At 40.2% G+C, this 27180-nt stretch overlaps 1 protein-coding gene and 1 long non-coding RNA gene across 4 annotated transcripts in view; one reads left to right on the plus strand and one right to left on the minus strand.

Annotated features, from left to right (window-relative positions):
* Positions 1 to 27180, minus strand: part of gabrg1 (gamma-aminobutyric acid type A receptor subunit gamma1) — a 145874-nt gene that overhangs the window by 109992 nt on the left and 8702 nt on the right. The window lies entirely within an intron of this gene.
* On the plus strand, positions 7103 to 11187 carry LOC132404725 (uncharacterized). The gene is made up of 3 exons (XR_009515653.1): positions 7103 to 7195; positions 10565 to 10666; positions 10775 to 11187. It is a non-coding gene; the product is annotated as an uncharacterized LOC132404725 (long non-coding RNA).

Here is a 27180-nt window from a genome sequence, read left to right on the forward strand (position 1 = left end):
ATCTTACTGTAAATACTAATTATTATAAATTACTACAATTTGCACATTGCACATTAAGACAGAGATATAATGTAAAGGTTTTTACTCATATACATGGAGGATGCAAGAAATAAAGCAAATTCAATTTAATAATATTGTTAGCTGGCTTACTTCTGTATGCCATCTTTATCTTCTTAATGACTTTATTAGTTACCTTCTGTTGGTATTTAAAAGCATCCCATTCCTCTAACTTCCCATTAATTTTTGCTCTATTATATGCCCTCACTTTGGCTTTTCTGTTGGCTTTGACTTCCGCTGTTAGCCATGGTTGTATCATCTTGCCTTTAGGATACTTCTTCCCCTTTGGAATGTATGTATCCTGTGGCTTCCAAATTGATTCCAGAAATTCCAGCCATTGCTGCTCTGCCGTTATCCCCACCAGTGTTCCAATAAATTTGGCCAACTCCTCTCTCATGCCTCTGTAATTTCCTTCCGTCTGCTATAATACTGATAAATCTTAAGATTTCTATTCAATTCTGGTTCATTGCACAACACCCAGTCCAGCATAACTGATCCTCTAGTAGACTCGACCATGAGCTGCTCTAAAAAGCTATCTTGTAGGCACTCTAGAAACTCCCCTGCTTGGAATCCCACACCACCTCCCAACCCTATGTCAACTCATTCTCATGATTTAATTTTCCTTTTCAGTACCCTCTCTACCTTCCTGCCCATCCTTTTGATACGATGTGTATCCTTGGACAATATGCTCACAGCTATAATCTTCTTTCATCCATGATTCAATGAAGCCTACAACATCACACTTGCCAATCTGTAAATGTGCTACAGATTCATTGACCTTATTCTGTATACTGCATGCATACAAATGTAATACCTTTAGACCTGTACTCACCTTTTTCTATTTTGTCCACTTTTTACATTGCAACTCATCCCATTGAATGCAATTTTGCCCTGTCATCAGCCTTGCTAAGAGTCTCACTACACATTAACTCAGTTTTTAACCCAACTACCTTATCTCCTGCACTATCATTCCAGTTCCCATTCTCCACCAAATTAAGTTAAGCCCATTTGATCAACTCCAGCCAACCCAACCTCTAGGATATTAGAACCCCTTGGGTTCAGGTGTAACCTGTTCCTTTTGTACAGGTCATACCTTCCCCAGAAGAGATCCCAATGATCCATAAATCTGAACCCCTGCCCCAGACCTCAGCCACACATTCATCTACTAAATCATCCTATTCTTACCCTCACTGGCACATGGCACAGGTAGCAATCCAGAGAGTACAGTCCCAAAGGTTCTGTTTCTTAGCTTGCTACCTAGCTTCCTAAAATCTCTCTTCAGGACTCTTCACCTCGTCTATCTATGCCATTGGTGCCAATATGTACCAAGATTTCTGGCTGCTCACTCTTGCCCTTAAGAATGCCATGATCACAATTCAAGTCATCCCTGATTCTGGCACTAGGGAGGCAACACACCATTTGGGTGTCTCCACCATGCCCACAACACCTCAACTCTCTTCCTCTGACTAAGTAATCTCCTATTAACACTGACGTCCTCTTCACCTCTCTACTCTTCTGAGCCATAGCGCCAGACTCACTGCCAGAGACCCAATCACTGTGGCTCCCTCTCGAGGTCATCTCCATCTATTACTATCTAAAGTTATATACTTATTGAGGGGAATGGCTACGGGTGTACTCTGCAATGGCTGTGCATTTCCCTTCCTTTCCCTACCAGTCGCCCTGGTACCTGTCTCCTGCAACCTAGGGATGATCACCTCCCTGTAGCTCCTGTCTATCACCTCCTCATTCTCCTGTATGAGTCAAAGATCATCAAGCTGCAGCACCAGTTCCTCAACTTGGTCTCTCAGGAACTGCTGCTTGGCGCACCTACTGCAGATGTGTTTATCTGGGGGACTAGAAGTCTCCCACCTCCCACACACAGCACTAAACACTGCCATTCTGATAACAGATGAGGAATCAACAAATAAGAACATAGAGAGAATAACTTACAAGACAATTTACCTCGCCCAAGCCTGATGAGCCAAAGCCATTCTGAAGACTGACACGCTGCAAAAGAATGGCCACTATGATCACACTGGAGTCCTTTCTAATAAATCCCTTTCTAATGAGCTGCTCCTCAACTTAGAGAAGCTGCTATGAAACACTGCCTTCAAAATCTCACTCACCACCCTGATTAAAGGGTGTTTTTACCCTGTTTTTACGCAACCCTGGAATGGATTGTCCAACTCATAGGTGTGTAGACGATATTGATACCTCAGGACTGGTGATCTCACAGCCCTACTAGAAGGCCTGGCCATACACCCAGGATGCTGCCTTCAAGTCAGTGACAGAGCAGCTCCCGGAACAGACAGGGGAAGTCTCTACTTGGGCATCAAGAGGGCAAATGTTCCCTATGCACAAAATATTCAAACCTGTCTCTGAGGGGTGGAGCAACTAAGGTGTCTAACAGCGACTCCTTCGAGCTCATCTGCAGAAACTGCTTAATTTTGGATGCTGCCCAACCTGCTGAGTTCCTCCAGCGTGTTGTGTGTGTTGCTTAATGCCTTTGCTGTCTCATTTCCCTTTTCAGGGTGGATGGAGTTCTGTTGGAGACCCTGACTCGCAGTTACACCCAGACTTCGCTTCCTTGCGGTGACGGGACAAGCCCCCAGGGGCTCATAATTGGCAGCTTTTCAAAATCCCAAGGCTGCAGCCTAGAAGACGAGAGCACCTTCAGGGTTCCGAGGCTTTGCGGCCCTGTGGATGAGCTGATTCTATGCCGGTGCCACCAACTGAATCATCGCAGGACAAAGCGAAGCTTTGGGAACAGCGTCTCAGCTATTAGAGGCTGTGGATTTGGCAAACCTCTCCCTCGCTCTCTCACACACTCTTATCAAAGCCATTACTGAACATGCAAGGAAAAACATCATCAACTGTCCCAGTGACCTCTCCCTCCTGACACCCTAAGCCAGGGGTCAGCAACCTTTACCACTGAAAGAGCCACTTGGACCCGTTTCCCACAGAAAAGAAAACACTGGGAGCCGCAAAACCCGTTTGACATTTAAAATGAAATAACACTGCATACAACGTTTTTTTTTGCCTTTATGCTATGTATAAACAAACTATAATGTGTTGCATTTATGAAATTGATGAACTCCTGCAGAGAAAACGAAATTACATTTCTGCATGCAACAAAAACATTTTGAACTCCGAAAAAAAGACGTTGGGTTGAAAGTTACTTTTAAGTAAAATATTCAATGTCTATTTGAGTCCTTCTTGTATTTATGAAAAACGCCGAACTTAAATTTTCCGCCAGCAGCAAACCAAAAATAACGTCAGCCAGCTGTCATCCTGAAAAATGAAAGGACTATTTCACTGAACTATGAAAAAATATGAATATAAGTAAAATAATAGGCAATTAAAATATTTATCATACTTGGTTAATGGGATTTCTGCTCCTGGACCTCAGCGCACAGCGTCTGCACATCAGGGCTGTATGATGTCACCTTCATCTTTACACAGGATCGCAAGCTGTCATCTGTGAGGTTTTCAATATCACTCCATTTGTGTTTCTGAGCAAGAACGGCCTTCTGACAGGCAACATCTTCAAGGTCTGCTGTCAAGCGTCTAAACTTGGACACCCATATGTCTTTGTCGGCTATGTCGGCCAGTTCCATCTCAAGATCAGGTTGACTCACACCTGCCAATGCAGTCGTATTCAGTAGGGAAGGATCGATGCTTAAGGGAGTGACCGGGAAGGATAATGTGTTTTTTTCCTCTCTGAACTCACAGAAGCGTTTCCCAAACGATGTTTGCATTGCGATGATTGCAGAATGTAAATACTCCGAAATTATCATGTCGTGACCTTGTTTGAACTCTCTCAAATTGGGGAAGTGAGACAAAGTGCCTTTCTGTAAATCTCTGGCAAGCACTGTCAACTTGCGCTCGAATGCCAAAACATCCTCCAACATGTGCAGGGCTGTACGTCCTTTCCCCTGAAGAGCTGTGTTCAGCGTGTTCAGGTGCGCTGTCATGTCTACCATGAAGTGTAGCTTTTCCAGCCACTCTGGCTGTTCCAGCTCAGGAAAGGTGAGCCCTTTGCTGCCCAGGAAAGTTTTCACTTCTTCCAGACACGCGACAAAGCGTTTCAGCACCTTCCGTCTGGACAGCCAACGATAAAAACACGTTGTAGCGGTGTCAGTAAACTGCAGTCAAAGATAGCTTTATTCGAACTAAACAGCCTTGCTTTTAAGCCTCCCTCAACCCAGCCCCCATGGACGCAGATGCTGCAAAAGACGCGTACTCACAAACCCCCGTAGGCTATCTCCCTTAGCCGGAATGCCGGCTAATTGTGAGCCGTTTCGGATGTGGCAGGAAATGTACAAGATCACCATAATTACATTTCAAAAGCTAACAAACTAACATAAAATACATTTTAATTAAATACTGACCAATTATTTCCCAAAGCCACAGGGAGCCGCAGCACAGAGGTGAAAGAGCCACAAATGGCTCGGGAGCCGCAGGTTGCCGACCCCCGCCCTAAGCTATTGTTAAGCTGCTTTGAGGCATGCAAAACAGCACTGGCCATGAAAGTTAAACCTCTCCCAGGTGAGCAGCCACAGTCTAAAACAGCAGCAGACAGCAGAGAGTCAACCCCCAGTAAGGTGGGCAGGCCAGGTAACATTCCAGGCTGAGTACTTAGGGAGCGTGCATACAAGCTCCCTGACCTCTTCATGGATATCTTCAACATATCATTCATCCAGAATGCTGTCCACGCATGGTTCAAACCAGTCACCATCATCCCTGTACCAAAGAACTCTATGCTGTCAGAGCTAAACAACTATTGCCCAGAGACACTGATACCAATCATCATGAAGTTAAGTGATTTCAAGGGCTGATAATGGCATATACCAAAAACTCCATTCCTGCCACACTGGACACTCACCACTATGCAATCAGCATTGCATCTGTGATGCACCTGGCCCTACACATCTAGTAAACAAGGACATTTATGTCAGAATGCTGTTTCCGGATCTCAGTTCGGCATTCAACACAATTATCCTAAAGACCTTGGTGAAAAAACTCCTAATCCTCGTTCTAAATACACCACTGTGTAACCGAGTGTTGACTTCCTAGCCAACAGAACTCAAAGCATCAGGTTGCACAACTGCTCCTCCCTCTCCATCATCCTCACAGGCGTCCCCCCCCACCCCAGGGCTAGGTGAGCCCATTACTGTGCACGCTGCTCACACCTGACTGCACAGCCAATCACCTGAGTAATCACATTGTCAAGTTCACCAATGACACAACAGTGGTGGGCTTATTACCAACAATAATGAAACGGCCTACAGTGAGGAGATGGAATAGCTTGAGGCCTGGTGCCATGTAAGTAACCTCTTTCTTAATGTCAACAAGGCATAAAGGATGGTTATCAACATTAGGGGAACTCACTCCTGGGAGAGGACATCTTGCACAACCTCTCATGGTCATGGAACACATTTTGCACGATCACCAGAGCTCACCAATACCTCTGCTTTCTGAGGAGGCTGAGGCGGGCTGAACTATGAACATCTGTACTTGTGTCATTCCACAGATGTGCAGTACAACGCATCCTTACATGCTGCACCACTGCATGGCACAGACACTGGACAGGAGGTCTCTACAATGGGTGGTCAAAACCAGCCAATGCACCACCAACACCAGCCCCCTCACACTCAAGGACATATGAACAGAAAGATGCTGGAAAAGGGCCAGTAACATCATGAAAGCTGCCACTCAACCTGCTCATGGACTGTTTGTCCCACTCACAACAGGGAGGAAGCCATGGAGCATCCACACCAAGACTGCCAGACTCAAAAACAGTTACTTTCCCCAAGCAGTAAGGCTGATCAGCATGTCCACCCACTATCTCACCACTCCACACCCCCAACAACCATTACGTTATCAATTTCTGTCAGACACCTTATATACAGACCACTAACATACAATCACCACCACTTTATCATCTCCCATCAGTCATCTTATATATAGGCACTCCTGTGGCTAGCATCACCTCATGGACGTAAAACCAAGCTATGTATATAAACTACCCTACATATTTCTACTTATAGTGCTTTATTATTATTGTGTTCTTTATCTTATTGTACTTTTTTGTGTAACACCAGACGCAGAGTAACAATTTTTCATTCTCTTTTACATTTCTGTACTGGAAACGACATTAAGCAATCTTGAACTTGAAACAGTGACTTCAGGCGGTGGGTCCAGCTCAAAGAGATATGTCACATTTTTTCTTCTTGTTCATGTGATATTTATAATTTTATGCATACTAAGCATGTAACAAAACTCAAGCAGCACACACAAAATGCTGCAGGAACAGCCTCTATAGAAAAAAGTGCAGTTGACGTTTCGAGGTGAGACCCTTTGGCAAACTCCTTTCTGTACCCACTGCCTTCACATTCTGCCTTATCCCACAATTGCCTCATCTGTATGAGTGTGCCAGATAATCTCCCTGTGCAATGAAATGCAGGAACACTGTCCTGTACAGTCATCTTCAATATTTAGGTTATATTTTGTTGTTGTCTGCTTAGAGAATGCCCAAACTAGCTAATTCTTGTTTTTTATCTCCTGGAAATGAGAACAACCTTTCCTACACAAAATAAAACAAACTGCTGATGCTGGAAATTTAAAAAAATAATAGGATATCCTGAACTGTCAGCTCTCTTTCTCTTACCACAGACACAATCTGAACTGTTGTGTATTTCCAGCATTTTGCATTTTTAATGCTTTTTAACACAGAAAGGTGGTCTTGGAGCATTTCCTTCACAGAGGAAAAAATAAATTCAGTTTGTTAACTAAATCTGCAACAAGAGATTTGTATCTACAATGGTTACAATGAAACCACCAGATTTTCTTGACAATCTCATCCGTTTCACTAATCCCTTTTGTAAAGTAAATCAGCTTCCTTTAACCGGTTTGGTCTCTTTGTGGCTAAGGACCAAGAACAATGTGGTTGATCCATCAATGATATCTGAAATGGCGTATCAAGTTACTCAATTATGTGAAACCCCAACAAATGTACTCATAAGATCATAATAAATATATGATTGTTCCAGGGAAGGTTGGAAATGACTCCTTTATGTGAAAACGTTGGTCATAAGGATCTGAAGGTGGTGATGGGAATGCCTTCCTGATAACAGAAGTAAGTGAGAAGCAAAGGTACTATTCTAAATACAATACCACCAAGGACAAAACAGTCCATCTGATTGGCATCCCATCCACTACCCTAACCAATCATTTCTTTCAATCTTGGTGAAAGGTGACTGCAGTGCACCATTTACACAACTCACTGTAACAGATTATAATACATCTTCAATATCAGCCCCTTAAACCCACTGATTCTCCTGTAAAAGTGGGGGGAGTGGTAAATGGGGAGATCAACACTGCATATTTCCTTCCAAGTGACATAATACCTTGGCTTGAAAATCTTCATTATCGCTGGATTAAATTCCTGGATTGTGGTATCATTGTCATCACAGAGTGCAAGATTCTGAAAAGTTAAAATAGTTACCAACTTCTCAAGTGCAATAAATAATGGTCTCTGCATTTCTATCCACACCTCATAAATGAATGAATCCATGGATGGCATTAATTATGAGGAAAATGCTGAAATCTGATATCTAAGACATAATAAGAAATCAGATTAGAAGGGAACAAATCTTGTGCTGGCTACCTGCACTTGGGCCATTTTGCTTCTTCTGCTATGACCCTATAAACAGTGCTCTGCTGGGAGATGAGATTGACAATGCTTCTTCCTGTGGGAATGGATATTAGACTTTGCAAGCTGAGTCTTGGGTTGGTCACAACCAGCTCTACCCACCAACCAATTTATCTAAATTATTGAGACCCTTTCCTCCTCAACCATTTGTTGCATTTTGAAAACTGTCTAATATTGAATTATCCTAACTACTTTAAGGGGCGTCAAGTGCCCTTTCAGGACAACAGCTAACGGATTCTAATAAAGAGGTCAATTTCTGTTTCACTGCAAAGAAAATCTGAAAGCTCACTCTATCAGACTGTTGGCTGGAAATTAAAACCCAATTCCTCTTAATAATAAATGGGATATTGCTACAAGGAAGCTCAAGACCTAGAAGGGATATATGGTAAGATTAGGAAGCAAATGCTAACACCATGTGATATCATTCTACCAACACTTTAGCTTAAGTGTTAATCCATTTATTATAAATGGATTAATGCTTTATCAAGATTATATTCCATTGAATATCATACAAATGGATTATTCACATTCGTCCAGGAATATGTCAACAGTAAGTGTTAGGTTTACTAAAACAAGTCTTTTTAAGAATGAGAACTTAAGGGAATTTCCAATGCATAAGAAAAGTCAACATGTCTTATTGAATCAGGATTGTGCAATTAATCCACATACAGAAAAATAAATATCACATTAGATCAAAGGCATTGGGTATGTGCATTATGCAATCAAGGGAGCACCAAGCAATTAAAGAATTGACCAACACTAGTACAACAGCATTTCATGTCCTTATGAAATCTTAAAGTGCCTCACAATGAAGCACCTTTGAGTTCATTGTGGCAACTCAAGGAAAGGGAGCCATTACATTGTAGACAGCATGCTTCCGCAAACATCAATTAGAAAACTAAGTGGATCACGTAGCTTTGACTCTGCCACCTGCAGGCTGAAAGACTCTAAGAATTTCCTCTCGCTCTTTGTCAAATGGAAGAAATAATACCAGGCAACCATTATACTGCTCACACTATCCTATTATAAAGTAAAAGCTTGAAGACGGGGTTGAGTTCTGTAGCAGTGTGTATAGCCAGACACCCAAGCACTATCTCAACATCCTGAAAGTTCAGAGTTGTACCCATATTCAAGAACTGGAAGGTGTCCAATAAGTTTATCAAGCTACTCATGTGACTTATTAGATCCTCCAATTATCACTGACTTATGCTCTTACGATTTTCGCTTGCAAACATAGTGAAACTAATAAACAGCGGAGAGGTGATTTGATTTTCTTGCAATTTACAAGAGTCAGGTTGTATGACTGCTCTGAAGAAGTTTAAACCTATTCAACAGGATTTCAGTGAAACCTCCTCACTGCTCCCACTCTGATCTCTCCTGCTCCTTCTCCTTCTCCCACCTACTTATTCTGGTTTTTTCCCCTTCCATTCCAGTCCTAATGAAGTGTCTTAGCCCCAAATGTTAACTGTTTGTGTTTCTCTATTGATGCTGCCTGGCCAGCTGAGTTCTTCCAGCATTTTGTGTATGTTGCTCTGGATTCCCGACATCTGCAGAATCTCTTATGTTCTTACTGAAACTGAAACTAAAAGCTGGAACTCCTACTTTACCACCCAGGCAGCAGTGGAACTAGAGACAACAAATCCAGAAATAAATTGAACCATTTCTTTAAGAGGTGATACCAACAGCTAGATGAAATTGGTGGGAAAAAAACTACAGTTGTTGGAAGTCTGAAATTAAAAAAGGATAATGCTGGAAACTCTCAGGTCAGACATCAATTGCGGGAAAAGAAACAGAATTAACTGACCAGGTTGAATACTCCTTCATCATAACAACTAGAGCTATGGAACACAAGCTTTTAGGAAAAATATTTCCTTCTTTCTGCCTTCAAGTTCGATGTGATTGAACTAGACCTTTTCAAAGATAAACCACTTTGAATCCTGTAAGCAAGCCCAGTCATTATTATTTAACCACATTGTGTTGCCTCCCTCTGCAAAGTGACAAACCTTCTTAAGAGTCCAACCACAACATTCTAATAACGCTCTCACCCACAGGTTTACCACGGGTCAATGTTGAAATGTTTCAGTCAATACAAAGCCCCAGCTCACCAATTAATGCCTGCAACCCCAGCCACAGAAAATGTCATTGGATATTGGCAATGCAGAACAATGTTCACAACTCAAAGTAAAAGCACTATCAAAATACATATACAATACGGATACCATGTACTTCCTTGAGATTCTTGTTTTTGCATGCATTTGCAGGAAGAAAAGGAAGTGTAATAGAATTTTATGAAAATCTATATACAGTATGGACAAAGATTGAGAAACTTCAATGTCCGAAGGAAGACAAACTCTGCAAATAAACGAGTTATTGAGATGTATGAGCAGGAGTTATAAACAGTTCTTGAAAGTGAATCTGTAGACCATAGAATCAGATGAGATTAATGGTGAATAATGGTGAATCCATGCCGGTTCAGGAGCATGATGGTAATAACTTCCTGAATCTGGTGATGTGGGAACTGCAGCTTTTGTACCTGAATAATAACAATGTGGCTGTATAAATGAAGCAATAATTAAATATGCAGGTATTACATAAAGTTGTATTTTAAAAGTCCAGCTCATCCGCACTGGACTTGAAATACGAATGAAGATAACATTTCCCCAGAGATACATGCATTGCAAGGGGAAAACATATTCCAGTTTCCATTAAGATACTTTAGTAACACTGAGGAAGCAATCAAGAGAGATGCTTGAAGTAACATACTGTATATATAATCTCCATTATCATGCACAGCTGCAGCTTCTAACAGATCGTCTTAAGGAGATGGAGCTGAAATTGGATGAACACCGAATCACTCAAGAGGCTGAGGGGCTGTTGGACAGGACATTCAGGGAGGTAGCTGTTGTGTACTTAATATTTCAGTAATATTTCAAAGGATTTCAAAGTACACTTATTATCAAAGAGTGTATAACTTATACAATCTTGGGATTTGTTTGTTTATAGGTAGCCACAAAGCAAGAAACCTGAAAGAACCTAATTAAAAAAGTAAAATAAAGACCTACACCTGATCTGCAGAGAAAGGGAATAAAAAGCACAAACCATGCAAACAATATACGCGAGCAACAACATTCCAAACCAAGAAGAGATCTTAGTTCCAAATCCAGAAGCAGCCTGGAGAAGGCCTAAGCTTTGATATCATTCCATCATATTAGCAGGCACGGAGCACAATGGCCAGGGGTAGTCTTCATAGACTCAGCACCACGGAGACAGAAGTGAACATTGTGGAAGCGTGAACGAAATTGGCTCCCGCTTCCAATCCTGACTCTATCTTTCCAGTGTATCATTTAAATTGTCCAAACAGCATATCATACCTTCCACTAGGACTTAGGCACCATTGCAGCGAAAGGCTCTGGGCCTAGAACACCACCCGGCAATTCGCTCCGAGCCTAGATTTCACCACCTGGCCTCAAGCAGCTCTCATTTTCTCCAAATCGGTCTGGTGCCCAGAGTGATCCAACCTCACACCCAGGCCAATTATATAGACATCGGAACTCCCCTGTCTTGACTTCTCCTCTCCGAATGGCTCACTCCATCTGCAGCGATTCTGCACAGTTCCTCCCTCGAATTTGCTTTGCCTTCACTTGCGGTGATAATTTACTATAGTTTTCTTCAGAAAAGGTATTATTGGTAATACTTTGAGTCAAATTTCTTGCCTTTTGAAGTACTAGTGAGCTGTTGCACAGATTCAGTAGCGCCGTCTTAGACCGGTGCAGTATTGTAAATATATCGTTTGATTAAGCACTCTTTGTTGATTACATAATTTATTACAGGTTATATGTAGAAGTGCATGAATAGCATATGTCATTACATCACCACAACATAAGTGCATGCCTCTGTCTAAGGCAAGAATGAAGCAGACACATTTATTCCCAGCTCTGTGTTTTTCTTTCAATTAGTTATGCGCTTTGGTGTTACAAATCATAATACTGGTGACAAGGAAGTTTTAAAATAAACCCAATATGACTGCCTGTCTGTTGAAGTGCAGTATGGGTTCATAAACAGTGAGTACTGGGTGATAATAATCATAATTAAATTCTGAAGAAGCAGAAAAAGGTGGACTGCATCATCCAGTTTCACAAAGGTAACCGGTTATTGTGCACTGAGCAAATTGAACAGTACTTTGAAAGCAAAAGAAATAGCTAATGCAAAGTGAGTACCAGCTTTGTTGCGTACAATAGGTGGAAAGGCATACAGTTTGTTTAGAAGTTTGACAGCTCCAATCAAACCAACCAAAATGAGCTTTGCTGTTATCGCGAAAGTAATGCAAGAACATTTAGAATCAAAACCATTGTTGATTTCAGAATGCTTTAGGTTTCATAAGTGGAATCAAAAGTAAAGGGAGTCCGTTTCAAAATACATTGCTGAATTGAAGAGTTTGAGTGGTTTCAGTTCAACGATGGGTTAAACGATGCACTGAGAGATTGTTCAGTTTGTGGAATCTCACTACAGAGTATTCAAAAACAGCTTCTAACTGAAACACAACTCATATTTAAAAGAGCATTTGAAATCACTGTATCAACGTAAATTGACAGTCAGAGACACAACTGATTTGCAGTCAAGAATGAAAGTGAGCCTGAACAAAGTTGCTATATTTAAACTGAAGCCTGCCTGGCTGAACAAATTGTGGCAGAGGTCACATACAGACCAACACAGGCTTAAATGTGGAACTTGTAGAAAATGCAACACATGCAAGAAGCATGTTGGGCAGAGAAAAATAAATTCATTGCACAGGGTAGGAAAAAAACTAAAAAGACAAGTTGCCATTTCAAAATGAGCACTAATGTGCATGCTGTTGATAAAAAAGTCTGATAATGATGAGAATGAACAGGACAGCATAGTCTTGAGATTTAATATGTGAAAACTAACAAGAGGCAAGCAATATGACTTACAACAGAAGTGAATGGCAAATTAATTAAAATGGAATTGGATACAGGCTCAGCTGCTTCAGCTATTTCCCAAAATGTGTTTGAATGGCACTTAAAGGATACTGAACTGAGGCCTGCTGATATCCAACTAAGAATTCATACTTAAGAGACGATCATTCCTGAAATGGAGCAAACTGAAACTGAATTTAGAAAGGAACTTGATGATGCTGTAGCAGTGTTCAAGGACGGCACTGGAAAACTCAAACATATCAAGTGTAAAATAGTGTTAAATAGAAATGATACACTCAAGTTTTACAATGCTCGTCTAGTTCCTTATACCATCCACGATAAAGTGGCTAGTGAGCTATATTGCATGGCGGCTGAAGGAATTCTTTCCAAAGTTAAGTCAAGACGATGGATATTATCAGAGAGACTAGTAGCCATAAAGGATGTATCTGTCAGGATCTGTGGTGATTTTAAGGTCACCATCACCAGAAGATAGATCAATAACCTCTGCCCAGGATAGAGGATATCTTTGCAAACATTCCAGAGGAAATCACTTCGGCAAAGTCTACTTAGCCAAGACCTACTTACAAATGGAGATAGAAGAAGGGTCCACTGTGTTTCTCACCATAAACATCACAAAGGGCTTATTTTGGAGTAGCACCTATACCTGCACTCTGGCAGAACGTTATAGACCCAGTGTTACAAGGTTGTTCAGTGGTATCTGGATGACATTATTATTACCAGTAAAAATGAGAAGGAACATCTCCAAAATCTCAAGACACCATTAAAAATATTAGAAGAGTATGGGCTCAGAGCAGAATGCAACAATTGTGAATTCTCTAAACCAAGCATCACTTGCTGTGGTCACACCATTGACATGTAAGATTTATGTAAATGTGCTGAGAAAATTCCTGCAGTGATGGATGACCCATGCCCTAAGGACGTATCGTAGTTGCACTCTTTTTTAGGATTTATTAATAACAAGTTTCTGACAAACCTGGCAACTGAGCTCCACTCCTTGAACTCATTCACCCTAATCAGAAAGAAATGACAATGGACAAAGTAGTATGAGGCAGCTCTCTAAAAGACCAAGGAAATGGTGACATCAGACACTGTTCTCACACAATTATGACCAACATCATCCAGTGATGTTTGCACTATGATGCCTTACCTCATGGTATAGGTACAGTCATGCCACATGGTATGTGCGATGGAAGTGAACACCCTGTAGCGTCTACATCACATTTCCTTACCATTGCATGGAAAAAATTACGTACAGATTGACAGAGAGGCCCTGAGTTTGATTTCGGGTATAAAACATGTCAAGCAGTACTTCTATGGGAGAGAGTTTACTCTCATTACTGATTATCAAACACTAGTGTCTGTTTTCAATCCACAGAAGGGTGTTCCACGAACAGCAGCAGCATGAATGCAGAGAAAGGCTCTTTCCCTCAGAGAACACAGTTACAGATAGAATTCAAGAGGACAACTAATCCTAGAAATGCTGATGGATTGTCCCATTTACCCTTGGAAAAGGAAATAATTTGAAAAATTTACAGAAGAGAGTACTGCTCTTGAGATATACTTACTAATGCAAATCAAAGGTCTCCAAGTAAATAGCACAGATGATCCAAAGGAAAACCATATAAGACTCCACTCCATCTCAGGGCTACATAGCCTCCCAAAATGGCTGGAATGTGCAGAATTTCCAGTTCCTCCAGTTTTTTCAACATCATGATGATCTTGTCATTGAAGGAGGTTGCCTTCTGTTGAGCATTCTTATACCTTCCAAGCTGAGAACAAATATGTTACAGGAGCTACATGCTGGTCATCTAGGCATGGTGAAAAGGAAAACATTGGGTCAAAGTTTTGTTTGGTGGCCTGGGATAGATCAGAAGATTGAGCAGCTGTTCAAGATGCCAACATGCCCAGAGATTGCCAAGAGCAGTGCCTCTTCATCCCTGGGAATGGCCTACGTAGTTCAGACAGAGGATTTATATGGATTCTGACAGATCATTCATCGGCACAAATTTCTTGGTAGTAGTGGATGCAACCACAAAGTGACCGGACATGTTGCCAATAGCCTCCACCTACTACAGCCTTGCACACTGTTCATATGTTGAGAAGCCTCTTCTCAAAGACGGGTGTTCCAGGAAACTGAATCAGTGACAATGGCCCATAGCATGCTGCAGGATAGTTTCAGTCACTCCTGAATAAGATACGCTACAGCTGCTCCATACCATACAGTTACAAATGGCTTGGAGGAAAGGAGATTGGCCCAGTCTTAGGAATACATTGTGAGCAACATCACCAGAAAGTACTACTCAGGGTCAGAATCAGGTTCAATATCCGGACATATGTCATGAAACTTGCTAACTTTGCAGCAGCAGTACAATGCAACACATAATAATACAGAAAAAAGCTGAATTAGAGCAAATATATAATAGTTAAAATAGTTAATATAAAATATCAAATATAGTAACTAGAATGTAGAAGATGGAAGGGCATTTGATAAAAGTATACACAATTCTGGGGCATATAGATGGGCTAAATGCAAGTAAGGGTTTTCCATTGAGGTTTGGTGAGATTATAACTGAAGATCATGGTAAAGTGTGAAAGATGAAACGTTTAAGGAGAACATGAGGGGAAACTTCTTCACTCAGAGGGTGGTGACTGTTACCAAGCTACCAGCACAAATGGTGGATGAGGTTCAATTTCTGAATTTAATAGAAATTTGAATCGGTACACTATGGGAGGGTATTGAGGTCGACAGTCTGGGTGCAGGTCGATGGAACTAAACAGGTTAATAGGTTGGCACTGACCAGATGGCCTAAAGGATTTATTTCTGTGTTGCAGTGTTCTATGACTCTGATATTATTTTCAACAGGCAATTTCACTGCAAGCAACAATTATATTACCACAATGTAAAATTTGACAATTATTGCAACAATACAATTCATATTAACTCAAATTATTTTTGTTTTAAAAAGTCAGTTCAATTACTTAGCTACTTCCAGCACTTTTTTTGGAGAACAATTGTTGTGATTTTTATAGTTCAAATTTAGAATTCAAGGTCTTAATAAAGGATGGAGTGACTATAAAGTACTGTCAAGAAAAACATTTATGTGAATTTTAATGCAGGGCAAATCAAGTATTGAATATTTAAAACAGTTTAATAAAAATTTGATAACAATAAATTTTCATGTAACACAGCATAATGCAATGAGAGGTGTGCACTGACTTTTAAAGAGGTATTTAAATAGCCAATGGTATTGCAATGTCCCTAGAGTTTTCATTAACCTTCAATAAATATAATAACTGAAGACCAGGAAGCCCCTGCAGAAACAATAATAACATTGCATTAATAACATTAATTCTTGGAAACAAACTTTGAGGCGAGTACATGTTAAGAATTAAGGGGGAAAGCAAACCAGAGAGTTACAGAAAATTCATTGTGATCACTTCTTAATTTTTTCATTTGACTTGAAATCCTTAGATACTTCTGCATTGTTTGCTGTTGAAACCCAATCCAAAATAGGGATGTGCAATTAGCTGAAGAAAATAAATCAGTATCTCATTGGTAAGTAGTGCAAAGTATTGTTTTAGAGGTCATGCACAAAATGGAATGATTAAGAATGTTCAACTCTGATAAACCTACTCTCCCAAGTATACACCAGAATCAGGAAGTACATGGGTGATGTTCAAGAGAAAAAGTAATTGGAGGGAGTGGTAGACATTTAAGGTTGGAGGAAGTAAGTGGTCTGATAAAAAGGAATTAAAAATTATCTGTGACTTATCATCCTTAATTCTCCATGCTATTAAGGAGAATAGCATGTTTTTGTTCTTACCTACACACAACCACTAAGCTTCTATTATCCTCTGGAAGAGAGAATCTGATGGACTTCCAACCCTCAGAGGAAGAAATCTGAGTTGAAATCTAAATGGTCACACATTTCACTCTAGGCTACGGACTCTTCTGCAAGGTGAGTCAGCCCAACCGGATTCACTATTAATCCTCTATAAATTATGGTAGTATCAGTAAGATCATACCTGCTCTTCCAAACTTCAGAGAGTATACACCAATGCTTTCTCCTCATTGAACAACCATCTGACCAAAGACACCTTGTATTCTTACCTTCCAGTGTTTTATAATGCTGTTTCTGCACATTAACACTTGACAATTTATTCATTTTGAGAAAGCAGAAATCCCTTCACATACCAGTCAATTACAAGTTCTCTCAAGCATCACTGGTTTAACTATGATTTTGTACAAATATGAATATTGTTTTCTTCACTGATAACCTTCATCCTTATGAATTGGTTATGCAATTATTGTTCATTTAATAGCCCAAAAATCCCTCAGTCATTGGATTCTTCAATAGTGTGACAAACAAATGCCATCATGATTAGCCCACCCCAAGATTGTCCCTCACCCCAACCTTCATCCAGTTTCAATAGTATGAAAAGAAATGCTCTTCAAGGTCTCTCAAGTGCTACATTTTAATTTTTTAACATTGTGATCTGGAACATCAGGAAAGGAAAACAGCTAAATATTAGAATAAATTTGAGTTTTTATTTGGACACACATCACTGCTCACAAAAGTATCCAAATATAAGGAATGCTCATCGACCAGAGAGGATCCGTCGTATTTGTGAATGTTGAGCTCAATTGGATATTCCTCATCAGAATTTATACTGACCTTTATTTTTCCTACAATGTGTTTGTGTAAGGTGTTCAGATGACAGCTCTGAGGGCTAAAATAAGCATTAGTGCCTCATACTCTGTTTTCAGCTCACAGGGAGCTTTATGCACCATTGTGCAGGAATGTTAATCAAAACCCTTGGAACCAGAATCAGAATCAGGTTTAATATCACTGGCTTATGTGATGAAATTTGTTGTTTTGCACCAGCAGCACATTCTAATACATAATAATAACTAAAAAAATTACAATAAGAAATATATATAGTGGATTATAATTAATTGGGGCACATCAGACCAGTACATTTTGGCCCAATTAAGTGGCTGACAAAATTAGACAAAGTTTAATGGAAGTAGTTAAAAAGGCATTAAAAAAAGACAAACTGAGTAACATATTATGAATTTGAATGAAATACAGAACAAATTAGAACACTACCGATTGTACTACAGCAATATAAAACTGCACAATAGTTCCAATAGTAATGAACAGAGGAATTCATCTAATATAAGCAATGAACAAAATCAGTGTGGACACCTAGTGCAGATAATTTTTGTCGCCTGGGGAAAATTACACACGCAGAACAACAAATACGTTTTCGGGTCTTGAATTCTTTTATCTGTTTTAGATGTTTTAATGCAGAAAGTGGGTATCAAAATAAAAACAATGAAATTAATTTTAAAAAAAGAGTTCCTGCTGTTACATTCTCAGCTTAATTTTGGACCATACCCTTGTTACGTATACAGTATGAAAATAAATAAAGCAAGATATACAAAACCATTACAGTAGTGGTAATTATTTGGCACACAGATGCTTAACTTCCAAACACATATAGGCTAGACCTTGAGCAAGTTCTCCTCGCTCATATAGGCTGATAAGGAATGTCACCCAATCATGCAATCCAGCGCTGATTAATTTTCTTGTGAGAATTTTCCTCGCCAAACTTGGGAAAAGCACTCAAACGTTGTTCTCTCTAGAACATGGCAACTCTTTGTTCTACTCCACCTGTGCAAAATGACATCACTGTTTCCTCTTAAAGGCACAGGTAACTATCTCAGCATTACAGAAGTGAATACATAAGTGCACTTTAACAATAAAAAATGATATTCAATGGTCATCTGGTTATATAATAGACTGCCTTCATACAATATACCATCGACCATTGCATCTTCCTAATCTTCATTCTCATTGTAATATTCAAGATGATTGTTGATACCTTCAGGTTCTTTGTAGTCCCTAACATGTTGAAGCCTAAATGCATGAAACTGCAGTGAGCAAAACAGTTCTGACTTGTCCTGATGAAGGGTCTCAGCCTGAAACATCGACAGTGCTTCTACCTAAAGATGCTTCCTGGCCTGTTGCGTTCCACCAGCATTTTGTGTGTGTTGTTTGAATTTCCAGCATCTGCAGATTTCCTCGTGTTTGCTTTCTGATTTGTCTTACTGCTTATTCTTCACCAACTATCAGTCTCAAAAATCCTAGCAAATAAATACAAGCAAACGGTGCTATTTAAAACACATCGCTCTAAGCACGATAGAGCATTGAACAGTCGCACAAGTGTGCACAACTGATAATAGAACTTTTTCGGCAACAGTCTCCTGCCCAGTTAAGTGGCACAGTGTTCCAAATAAATGAAGAGAATCCTGACATTTTTCTCAATTCGTTTTTCCTCTTTAAGAATTGTCCCAATTAGCTGCTCCCCTGATTAACTGATGGTTCAATTAACCAATATATTCTCCTTACAACATATATATTGCAAGAAGAGTTATGAAGGTCCAGGCATTTTATCTTTAGGCATTGATTAATAATTGCCTACAGATTACCTTCCAACATGACTAATCTATTCAAATACCCCAAAGAATCACAGCTGATTTCCCCACCTCCTCGCGTAAAGATGAATCTCCTTTAATAACCTTACAAGAACACTAAAATCAGTAGAATTAAAATGATGTTCAATACTACAGTTGTAAGTCTGGAAATACATTAGCAATTGATGATATCTCTCTCACCCCCCTCCCCCGCCCCAATGCAATCAACTCTCCATCACGTCCAGAGTGCTATCTCCATCCTATTTTATAACAATGCAGCCTCCATCCCACTCCAATCCCAGTCAATTTCTCCATTATTCTCATTGTTTGACACATTAACAGCATTTCCTACTGTGACTGAATGGAATCCTATGTTATAAGGAAATAATACATGGAAAAGTAGACAGGCTGTGGAATTTCAGGAAATAGCTAGGCATGGATGCAGCATATGTTGGAGCTCTTCCAACATCCATCTTTACTACTAAAGACCTGTGCTCTGGAACTAGTTGCACACAATTTTTCCAGTACAGATATAACACTAACACATATCCAGTATTAAGGAATATTAGCCCAGTGTATCTGACAACAAAAAGTGACACAAATCCAGTCCAACTTCTTGCTGCCCAGTCAGTATACTTTCCATCATTAACAAGATATTATGACAGAAGGTATTATGTACAATGCTATCAAAAGGCCCTTACTCAACCTGCTCACCATTGCCCGATCTGGGTTCACCAAGAGCACCTAGTGTCAGATATCAAATCAACCTTTGTCAAAATCTTTAAATCATGGAGCGAATTTTTGAGATTATAATGACAGTGACTGCCTACAGTGCCAATGCAGAATTTGACCATGTATCAAGGAGTCTTTGTAAAATTAAACTCAATTGGAATCAAAGAGAACAGAGCATCAATGATTGGAGACATAGCTTACCTAAGAGAAGTTACTGGTGGCTGTGGGATGTCAATCATCTCAGCCCCAGAATATTGCTGCAGGACTATCTCAGAGCAGAGCACAGTCCCAACCATCAGCTATTTCATCATTAACTTTCCTTACATCATAATGTTAAAAGTTATGTGATAATCACACAAAGTCCAATTCTATTTACAGTCCTTATCAATCTGCATAGAGCAAGACTTAATCAACACCAAGGAATGGTCTAATAAATGACATAAAATTCTTGCAATAAAGACGCATAACGAGAGGACATGATTTGAGAGTTAGGGGGCAGAAGTTTAAGGGAAACACGAGGGGATATTTCTTTACTCAGAGAGTGATAGCTGTGTGGAATGAGCTTCCTGTAGAAGTAGTAGAGGCCAGTTCAGTTGTGTCATTTAAGGTAAAATTGGATAGGTATATGGACAGGAAAGGAGTGGAGGGTTATGGGCTGAGTGCGGGTAGGTGGGACTAGGTGAGATTAAGAGTTCGGCATGGACTAGGAGGGCCGAGATGGCCTGTTTCTGTGCTGTGATTGTTATATGTTATATGGTTATAAGTAATGTACCTATAAGGCCAGATGTTGATGTCCTACTGCAAGTCCCCAATAGCTGTCTATCATTTATGACAAGAGTCATTTTCTTGAATGACTCCAACACCCAAGAAATTCAACATTGCTCAAGGCAATTTTACCCACTGGATTAGTACTCTATCTTCAAGCTTGGCTGCATTACCACACAAAGTTGATTAAACCAACTGATCAAAACTTGTTCAGTAAAAAGAAATCTGCCAAATTAGCAAACTCTATCACATAGAAGGACAACAGATACATTGAAACCCACCACCAATACAAATTACTCACTGAATCACATATAATCCTAACTTAGAAATATGTATATCACTGTCCTTTCACTATCAGAATTTGTAGTTACTGAATGACCCCTATCCCAGAATACTATCAGATCAACTTCAAAGGAATGTACCAGCTCATCTTCACCTTCTCGAGGTTGAGTAATAAACTTAGATGATGTCAATAGCCATAAATGAAGAAAAAACCTTCACAGGGTCTTTTAAACAGATGAAGAGATGTTGTTTCTGCTTTGTCTTTGTTCGCGGTCTAGGCATATTCTAGTTCTGCTACCTCTGAAATGAAAACTAGACAAGTGTTGGATTGTGGTGAAGACAAGGAAGTGTTTCTGTGAACAACTGTGAACCAGACAAGATTGTGGAATGAGGGAAAATGAAAAGATAGATGATACATTTGATACATGATGGACACCTTCATCACCAGTTCATGTAAATTCTGCCCCTCATTGATCCAGGTCCGTGGTGATGACCTTCTCTTGATAACCTTCCCTGGGGTCAAGCATTCAGTTATGTTCATAGTTCTCTTGGTCATTTGTGCTACTTCCTATTGTGCAGTGATATTTACAGCTCAAAGGAGTGAAGTGTTTCAGGATTTGTTGCACAATCTGTTCAACAAGGTGGCCATTATGCTTAAGTAACCAATGATACATGCGAGGTAAAATTAAAACTAAAATCAATAAAATATACTGTTCTGTATCTGTAGGAAAGACTCAGAAAATCAGGCTATGGGGGGAGGCGAGGGAAAGTGTATCAACTCTCTCAGAATCTGAAGGGAGAGGGAAAGCAAGTTAGCTTTAAGTTACAGAGGGGCCGGAGAGGGATGGAGAATGTGAAAAAGTGTTAGGATTACCATGGTGTCAAGCTGTTGATGGTAAGAAAGAAACAGAGAAAAAGCAAACAAACAATATTAGAAGCAGTGAAATAAGAGATTAGACACTAGACACTAGAAGGGCCAGTACAGCACAGTACAGGCCCTTCGGCCCTCCATGTTGTGCCAACCCATATAATCCTTAAAAAAAGTACTAAACCCACACTACCCCATAACCCTCTATTTTTCTTTCATCTATGTGCCTGTCCAAGAGGCTCTTAAATACTCCTAATGTTTTAGCATCCACCACCATCCCTAGCAAGTCAATCCAGGCACCCACAACCCTCTGTGTAAAAACTTCCCTCCCTTAACTTTGTACATATGCCCTCTGGTGTTTGCTATTCATGCCCTGGGAAGCAGGCACTGGCTCTCCACCCTATCTATGCTTCTCATAATCTTGTAGACCTCTATCAAGACCCCTCTCATCCTTCTACACTCCAAAGAGAAAAGTCCCAGCTCTGCTAATCTTGCCTCATAAGACTTGTTTTCCAATCCAGGAACATCCTGGTATATCTCCTCTGCACCCTCTCCATAGCTTCCACATCCTTCCTATAATGAGGTGACCGGAATTGAACACAATATTCTAAGTACAGTCTCACCAGAGATTCGTAGAATTACAATTTGACCTCTCTGCTCTTGAACTCAGTCCCCCTATTAATGCAGCCTAGCATCCCATAGGCTTTCTTAACTACCCTATCAACCTGTGCAGTGACCTGGAGGGATGTATGGATTTGAACCCCAAGGTCCCTCTGTTCATCCACACTCTTAAGTAACCGGCCATTAACCCTGTACTCAGCCATCTGGGTTGTCCATCCAAAATGCATCACCTCACACTTGTCCAGATTGAATTCCATCTGCCACTTTTCTGCCCAACTCTGCATCCTCTTGTAACCTTCGGCAACCTACAGCTCCTTCCACAACTCCTCCAATCTTCGTGTCATCCACAAACTTACTCACACATCCTACCACCTCTTCATCCAGGTCATTTATAAAAATCACAAAGAGCAGGGGTCCCAGGACAGATCCCTGTGGCACTCCACCATTCACAGCCCTCCAGCCAGAATACTTTCATTCTACTACTACCCTCTGCTTCCTTCCTGTAAGCCTATTTTTTATCTAAACAGCCAAGGTTCCACTGATCCCATGCCTCATGACTTTCTGGATGAGTCTCTCATGGGGGACCTTGTCAAATGCCTTGCTAAAGTCCACGTAGACCACATCTACCGCCCTACCCTCATCAGACAGTATGTTCTTTCAAACTGCCATTTAAAAAAAACAATTGTTATACTTTGCTTGTTTTCTTTTCCCCCTATCTTGATATCTCTAATTTTCTTCATCATCAGCCAGATGACTTCATCAACAGACTATTCGACATAGCACTGCTGGCACCACCTCTCCTCCACACTGTCATTAGCCTAAAACTAAAAGGGATTTCTCTCAATCCCTTTTCTGATGAAGCATCTTTGATTTATAACATTAACTCATTTTCTCCTTCCACACATATTGTCTGGTCTGCTGAATGCTCCCAGTACTTTCTGTTTTTACTTCAGGTTTCCAGCATATGATTCTCAACTGCAAGCTGCAGTTGCAGGGCGGGTGGTCTGCAGTGGAGCCAAATGTGTGAAGTTGTTCTCATAAATGAGTTAAGTGCAGATGATGAATTCAGGATTGTCAAGGCCAGTGCTGTAATATGTTGCTTGCAACTTCCCTTAAAGATGAAGTCTTTTCCTTGACAAAGCATGCCATTTCATCAACCTTTTTTGTCACATCTTTGTTTAATGAGCAACATTCCTGCCCTTTGTTTTTTCTGTCTACCCCCTAAGTAGCAGCTTCTCTATCCTACTTACAAGATTGCCCTGCTCAGTCTGAACCTTTCTCCATCTTTCCAGTAGATTGCCAGAAAGCCTTTGTGTTTGGCCTCTTCAGTGAGTTACTTTGAGGAATGTGTGATCTGACATTCCTCAAAGTAACTCAGTGGAGATTGGCCTTTCAAAATAAAAACACCATCATTCTTTCAACCACATTGTGCATTCTCCTTGAGGGGTAGGTACTGATCTCTCTTGAAAGCAAGGCCTCTGCTGCCAGAAGCCAATAAACAAACAGCATTAACAACGTTGTCTCCATGGAGAGGTTATCTAATAAGGAACACAAGATGTTTCTGCATAGCCAGCTTAATAGTAATGTAACTCTGGAGGTTTTAGGATGTTAGGGTATCTGACTGCTCACAGGACATTAAAATATAGATTTCCCTGCACTTTCTGCTTAGGGATCATACCCCAATCAAGACACTAACAAGAACGTAAAGCCCATTTGTTTACATTGGGATTCTGTCCTCATTAGCCTGCCCAGGATTTCAAGACACATCTTTACTATTTGCCTTCGGGCCTGTGCCTATGATAGTGACAGACCCAGCATTCAGGAGAAAAGGACAATTCCAATCTATGCCTCAGTATGAAGTGGAAAAAAATATAATTGGCATCCCACCTAGGGTAGGAATGTTGCAGACATCTCAGGGACAAATTGAGTTTCAACTGGTATACTCTACTCTGCAGCAGCCAGAAGGCCTCAAGCCCAGCAGTTGTCCTCCGTTGCATGCCTAATGTTTAGAGACAAAGTTCAGTCATGGCTTGGGACTGAGATTCACCTAATACCACAGGCACCATCTCAAGGAAGGACGATCCTTGAAATCCACGGTAGGATAATGAGGACATTATTCCCAAGTTATATCTCCCTTAATTTGTTAAACATACCGTTAGCTGCAAAATATCCTATTACCCTAAAAATGTTTCGTGCAAAAAACTCAAGGCAGGAGTGATGAAGCAGCTTCTAGATCCTACAGCAATGAGGTAAATTGCAGACATTGGATGTTATGAGAACACCAATACAAGAAATCCACCTTAATACGGGAACATATACAGGAACATGCCATGACTTGATGTTCACTTTTTGTGTTGTTGGGTAACATCTGAAGTAGTCAAACACATTACATAGTAGTGATCATCATTTAGCTCACTTTTTAAGAAGCTGATGAAATTCTGAACTGTAAATTATTCAAATTGGATCAATTTAAAACAAGTTGGGTGAATACCAATTTGGAAACAATTTCCGCATTTTTACACTGTGGCACCAGAATATGTTGGTTTCCAAAGACATGGTCACTACCAGTTTATTTTTGTTTTCATATTACTTTCCTGTCAGACAATGGTTATCTTGTAGAATGACAGTAAACTAAACCCTCAGTACTTTTTGCTACTACTTGATTTTGTCTGGGATATTTGACCATTTTCAACTACACATCACATTATATTAAAACCATGTGCTATTCCATTAACTAGTGGAGAAAGAATCTACCATATCAATAAAATATATATTTTTACAATGGTTAGATTCCTTTGAATTACCAACTGAAATGACAGACAAGACTAACTCCAAAGGAAATAGAAGACAGACAGGACTGGTTTATGTTCTTCATGCTTTTGATTAAAGTAGCCCTGAAATACTATTAGGTACTTCAAGATCATCCCATAACATTAGCAAAAATTAAAGATCCTATTTTGGCCACTTGCACCATTTTGTGAAGAGCGTTGGAGACCAGAAGATTTATGATCCTTATCTACACAGAATCATTTCATCTCTACTAAGTAACAGCAATACAATCTGCTACCATTTAAACTTACACCCAAGAGCTTTCACCGTATAAGTCAGTTATTTCTCTATTCAATCCATGGCCCTAAAATATAAATTTACTTAACAGGATAAGTAATCCAAATGTAAAATGGACTTCTAAATGACTAAAGGGATTACAGCTTTGATATATGGCAGATACAGTTCAATGCTACAAGGGAAGCAGCTGAAGATTCTTAGTGGCCGAACATACTAGACTTTAATAAACCTTTTACTATGGAAATTCTGAGGAATATCTGCACTTCCATTGAAGCAAATTCATCTTTCATCTAATATTTATCACAAACAAGGATGGAGTCCTATCATCCCAGGGTCAGACCTCATTGCCGGAATTCCTCAAGGCAGGGTCTTGGGTCCAACTATCTTCGGCCATTTCTTTCGTGATACTCCTTCATAGTAAGATCAGAGTTGTTAATGGTTGCTCCTGGTTTCTGAATGCTCTTCCATTTACCAGTGCTCAGTTCTCGCTTCATGTAGCAAGACTCAGGCTATATTGATACTTCAACAATACTGGCAAACTTCATTCACACCAGACAAACCACAGGCAACAGTTGTACAGTGGTACAGTAATTTGTGCTGTTGCGCCACAGCTCCACTGCCTGAGAGTTTGATCCTCACCCTCATATTCTCTGTGGAGGTTGACCATTCTCTTAGTGAATTCATGGGTTTCCACTGGTTGCTCCAAATTTGCCTGCATTTTGAGGATGCATTGGAATGTCAAGTGGAGATTGTAAACTGACCCCAGCATTGGCAAATGACAAAAAAATCAGAAGGAAATGGACAGCAAAATAAATTATTGGGTTAATAAGAAACAAGAGAGGAAATTAATTTAACTGGAATGTTTTTGTGGGAGCTAGGATATAACTGTTGGACTGAATAGCAGCCTTCCAAATAGCAAGAAGTACCTCTAAAGTGATACAGCTTAATCATCTTCCCTTGATACTCAACATTGCCATTGGTAGGTCCACCAGTATCAATATCCTTGGGCTTTCATTGACTGGAATCAGTCAATGTTGCAACTAAAGGAATAAATCAGAGGTAGATATCCTCAATCATAGTCCATCACACCCTACCCTAATCTGTATTCCTGACTTTCCAATGCCTTCCCATTATAAACAAGGCTCAAGGGTGACAGAGTATTTATCTACTTCTCCAAATGAGTTCATTCCAACAACATTCAATAGCATGTCTTGAATGACATCCCCTATGCTACCTTACACATAGATACGGTGAATGCACACATTTCTTTTCCCAGGTAGAGGGAATCAAAAACTAGCAAGTAGAGGTTTCAAGGTGAGAAGGGAAAGAAATAAAAGGAATCTGAGGGGTAACCCCTTCATGCAGAGGGTCGCTGTGCTGAAGAGGAAGTAGTTAAGTATAATAACAACAGTCAAAAGTCACTTGGACAGGCACGCAGATAGAAAAAGGTTTAGAGAAATGTGCTAAGTGCAGGCAAATGGGACTACTTTTGATGGGCAGCTTGATTGGAATGGGATAGGTGGTCTGAAGGTCTGCCTCCATGCTGTATCACTCTATGACTATGATTATATGCTCCAGAACATTGCAGCTATAGTTTGTACCACCTACACAGGGCACTTTCACATCCCCTCCCACACAA

Source organism: Hypanus sabinus, chromosome 14 (genome assembly GCF_030144855.1).
Source record: "Hypanus sabinus isolate sHypSab1 chromosome 14, sHypSab1.hap1, whole genome shotgun sequence".
NCBI classification, from domain to species: domain Eukaryota; kingdom Metazoa; phylum Chordata; class Chondrichthyes; order Myliobatiformes; family Dasyatidae; genus Hypanus; species Hypanus sabinus.